General features: G+C 45.2%; 1 pseudogene; it reads right to left on the minus strand.

Moving 5' to 3' along the window:
- Positions 1-331: 331 nt before the first annotated feature.
- Positions 332-4955, minus strand: LOC116763286 (annotated as a pseudogene).
- Between the last annotated feature and the right edge of the window lie 272 nt (positions 4956-5227).

Below are 5227 nucleotides of genomic sequence, written 5' to 3' on the forward strand. Positions count from 1 at the left end.
AGCCAGAAAGTAAATTAATTAATTAAAAAAAAAACTATTAAATACACGTAGTTTCTTGAGGATGTGTGCGAAAGAACTGAGGGGTATATCCTTTTATAGGGAATATATATGTGAGAGCGGAGCCTTGCATGGGTTTAATCCAGAGGTTTTAAACCAACGACTCACAGAAACTGTGATAATCGCTAAGCAGTAGTTGAAGGCCATAAGAGATTGCTCTAAGATTTTACAACAGCATTGAGGCATAAATTATTTAATATGACTAAGATATTTATATTACCTTTTTTTTTTTTTTGAGGTAAAATTTGTAAGTCTATACGTGGGGAACGTCGTGTCAGGACCCCTCGTTGCCCGGGTCGTCCTCGTCGTGCCGGAAGCAGCTGTCGGCGTCGGCGTCGGCGTCGGCGTCGGCGTCGGCCTCGGCCTCGGCCTCGGCCTCGCCGTACTCCCTCGTAGTCGTCGTTCTGTGCAAGAGCTCTGAGCCCTGGTGGGCGCCGGGGCCTCGGTCGTCATGCAGGACTCGGCCAGTCGCAGGACTAGGCCTGCACGCCGCGCCGCTCCGCCTCCGCCTCGGTTCCCAGGACCTGCTTGCGAGTGACGTCCGCGCACTGCCGGTCCTGCCTTCGCTCGCTTCCCGCTTCCTGCTTCCTGCGCATCCCGTAGGAGTCCAAGTTGACAGGTGAGGCGCTGCGTTGGTGGAGGAGGGAGGTGGCGCTGAGGAGGGTGGTCCTGACGTTCTGGGTGGGGTCCCACCGCGCCGAGGGCAGCTCACCGCTCGGGGGGGGGGGGGGGGTCACAAACTGAGTGACGGACCAGTCTCTAGTTGTTGGGGTGCCATATCTTGGTCAGGAACCGAAAGGCCGGCAGGGAGTAAGAAAGTCGATGGGGCTCTTGAGGCGCGCCTGGAAGTAGCCGCCTTCGTCGTAGGTGTTGGGAGGCCCGGAGATGGCCACCTCCCAGTTGTACAGGTCGCCCCCGTCCAGCAGGGTCACCCGGAAGCCCTCCACCGGCTTCCCTTGCAGTCCCTCGAGCTCCAGCAGCAGCGCCTTCTGTGGTCTTAGGCACCAGCGGCCGGGCTACGGAGGTGGAGGCCGGGCCCGGGGCCTGGGTGCTCAGGGCCGCAGGCCAGGTCGGCTGCCGGGGCGGGGCTGCCTTCCTTCTCCACGACGCCTGGGGCCCCCGGGCGCTCCACCTGCCTGTGTTACTTTTATAGTAGTTTGCTTCTGTGTTTATAATTCACTCATTTCTTCAGTAATTTTTGAATACTTTTGTTGTATATATGTCCAGCGGCACTGACTCTCTTTCGTGTAAACCCATGTTACATGGTTGAGTAGAGAAAATTTGCCTTCCGTGTGCCTGCCTTCACTCTACTCCTGTGGTTCCTCGTTTGCTCAGATTCCTATTATGTTAATTTTGTTCCCAAGCCTTACAGGTCAGGTTGCCTAGAAGCAAAGCTTGATATAGGGATTTTTACACATGTGTTTATTGTGGGAACGCTCTCAGGAGAAAGTGAGGGAAGCAGGATATGGTGGGGGGAAAAGAATTGGGTCTGGAGAGTGCCTAGTGTGATATCACTGTGAAGTTTTTAGGGAAAGGTACTATAGATATAGTCCAGCTAGAGGCAGGCAGAGCAGTCGATTGAAAGTCTTTGGCCAAGTTCTGCCTCAGGGAGATGGATGGGGCTGGCCTGTAGCCTCCCAGTCAAACTGGCTTCCATTTGGCTGAGGGAAATTCTCCAGATAGGGGAGCAGGTGTGAGTTGATATTTGCTAACACTCACATAAGCTAGGGAATGTGTACTCCTCACCTTAAGGGGTATTTGGGCAGGGTACCAATAGCACCGCTAGCGTACATTACAATCTTCTCCCTGGGCTACTAAGATCCACTTGCTAATTACATTAAATTTTTTCTATCCCAGGACCAGGTGGCTTCACTGGTCAAGTCTACCCAACATTTAAAGAAAAATTAACACCAGTCCTTCTCAAACTCTTCCAAAAAAATTGAAGAAGAGGGACCACTTTCAAATTCATTTCTTGAGGCCTGCATTAGCCTGATACCAAAACCAGATAAGAACACTACCAGAAACAAAAGCTGTAGGCTAATGTCCTTGATGAACACAGATGCAAAAATTCTCAACAAAACGTTAGCAAACTGAATTCGACAATAAATTAAGATACGTACACCATGATAAGTGATATTCATCCCTTGGATGCAAGGATGGTTCAACAACCACTACATTAATAAAAGAAAAGATAAAAATCATACGATCATCTTAATACATGCAGAAAAAGCATTTGATGCGTAATGCCTGGGACACAGCATGTGTAAATCTTTTAACTTCTTTCTTCTCATGATCTCATCCAAAGGGGAATTCTTTATTTAATCCCTGTTAGTCTGTCTGTCTCCATGTTGGTCCCATGAACAGACTGTCTTATTTATTAAGTTAGATATGGCTGTTTAAAAAAAGAGTTAATAGGAATCAATACTCTAGTTTCAACCATTTTCTTATTTAAAGTAGTGATCTCTTGCTACCATCTTAATATTTACTACCAAAAAGGTAATTGTTGTTGCTTATTATTTATTACCAAGAAGGACTCAAGCAATACTAACTATGTCCAGTTAAAACCTGGTAACAGGCAGACATTGCTATACCTTATTTGATCCTGAAATAGGCAAATCTGAATTTATCCAAGCTGCAATATATGGCGTGAATTTGAAGGGGCCTTTTTTTGAGGCGCAAGGGTCAAATTTAGCTTTGAAGATGCTCTCTTAGCTCCCAAAAGATGACAATATGTTACGAGTTTTGGGGTAGGGATTCTGTCAATTTCCCCCTTCTTCTTTACACTGTTCAGCGACCTTCTAAAAGCCCACCCAATAAAGCTGGTTATTGTTCTTTTTATTCTTTTGTAATTCCCTCCACCTATATAGTACCACCTTTCTTTTGGATATCACAGATCTTCTCATTATTTAGAACCATGAATGATAACAGGTCTAGTAAATCAGGTGTGTCACCTGAATAATTTCTTGGTATCCAAGAGCATGGCTACATAAGATGCTTGAGATTGGAGAACTCCCCTTCACAGCTTCTGTCATGGTCAGTTACTAGCATTAAATTGGGTATCTCTTTTTGATCATCATATGACAACCTAAGAATACATATTCCTGTGCTTCAGAGGGAGGGTTCTATTTCTTAGTCAAGGAAAGAGTGGGACTATAAGAGTTGTGCCCTCAGAGTAAGTCTGGCAAACTCTCACCTTTACCCACTGCATCAATTTAGTTGATTTGCCATCTTGATGAGACTGCTCACAAATGTTTGCAGATAATTGGGCATCTGTGGTCAACCCAAATAATCCCTTCCATTTATCAGTATCTAGAACTAGTGATAAGACACCCTTATCTGGGCTTCCCTGGTGGCGCAGTGGTTGAGAGTCCACCTGCCGATGCAGGGGACACGGGTTCGTGCCCCGGTTCGGGAAGATCCCACGTGCCGCGGAGCGGCTGGGCCCGTCAGCCATGGCCGCTGAGCCTGCGCGTCCGGAGGCCACAACAGTGAGAGGCCCACGTACCACAAAAAAAAAAAAAAAAGAAAAGACAACCTTATTTAATCTGAGGATCTATGTAGCAGGGATCACCAGCCTCTGCAGAACTTTTCCATAAAGTGTCCTAGCTCTTCAACAAACAGACTACTCTCTGGATGTCCTGGACATCTGGTCACGGCCCTTGACTACTTCTGTAGTCTTTTCGATGATCAATGGTCATAAGCAAGTTACTTTGTGAATAAATATATATGCTCAGGTGACGACAGGAACAAGAAGAAACGGCATTACAGTAATTTTAAAAAAGTTTGATTTCTTTCTGTTCCAATTTTCTAGTTGGCCCTTTAGAGATTTAGTTTTCGTAAATGATGCCAGTAGCAGCTTGGAATTCTCTGTCTATCCATTTAGCTACTTCCCCTAGGGATAAGTCTATTTCCTCCAAAGACAATTGGTAAGACTTGTCCCCAGAATCTTCTATAAGGGTTTTACCACTTCTTACCAAAGATGTGTAGCAAGAGACCTAGGCCTCTATTTCCAAGTTTTCTTCCCCCTTTCTTTTTTTTTTTTTTTCTTCCCCCTTTCTTAACAAAAACATTCTTAACACATAAGTTTGAAAGATAATCTTGCCACTGCTATCAATCAGTGCCATAAAATGTTGAATTGTCAAAGCTGACGTATAAATGAAAAATCTTATCCAGCGCCAAACTTTTCTAATATTTAACTATACAGGCAAGCCACAAGCTGCATGTGGAGAGAGTGAGTTACTCACACGTTGCTCCTTCCTTCTACCAGGTTATTGCTCTGTTCCATCTAAGTCTACTGCCCTTAGGTGGGCACTTCAGATCCAGAGCTAAGATGAAGTCGGCCTCTCCCAAATACCCTGTACTTGTAGCTGCCCTCTTACACTCCTTACTATGTCCAGAGGATTCTAATTGTATTTCATGGGGATTGGCTACTTTCCTAGTAAGTGGCACATATAAATTCCCTGGTTGAAGCAACTCTTTTGTTTAGCTAGCATTGCTACAGGTGCTTTGCATCTATTTTCCTTCTTTCTTTGTTCTTTAGTATTCCTAATTCCTGACTCCTTGGAGCTTGTTTGTCAGTGTTGATGGCAGGGAATAGAAGCACTCAGTGGTTTGCTTTTTGTTTTTCACTCAGTGTTTTTAAGCAGAAAGGAATTCAGTACCAGAATTTAGGTGCTTACAAAATTGTTCTGGAGTGAGAAGTTAGAGGTCAAGAAGTGCTACTGCCACCTCGTGGTCAGGAAAGTGCTGCACCACTGCCAACCTCACAGAGGCATTTCACCCACATCTATTTCAATGATGTAGACAGACAAGGAAGCTCTTGCACGTGGCACATCTGCTGCATTCTGTTTATTGACCTGCTCCACTAAATAAGGAAGAATGACCCCCACATCCTTCATTTTCTAAACTCTAATGAGGACATCTCAATGGTGGAAGCTAATCTCATCCAGAAAACTAGTTGCAAGGGCATCTGAGAAATGTAGTTTTTAGCCATACAGCCCCTGTGATTTAGGAGGTGGGGGGATTAAACAGGAAGAGAGTAGAACATTCCACAGAGGTGCCAGATGACAATACCTAACACAGATTTATTTGTTACACTTTCACAATCTCAGAAGCTATTTTAGTATCCTGAGTCCACACCTGACCTGACACATTCTTTCTGCATTTCCCT

This window comes from Phocoena sinus, chromosome 12 (assembly GCF_008692025.1).
Source record: "Phocoena sinus isolate mPhoSin1 chromosome 12, mPhoSin1.pri, whole genome shotgun sequence".
Classification (NCBI taxonomy): Eukaryota; Metazoa; Chordata; class Mammalia; order Artiodactyla; family Phocoenidae; genus Phocoena; species Phocoena sinus.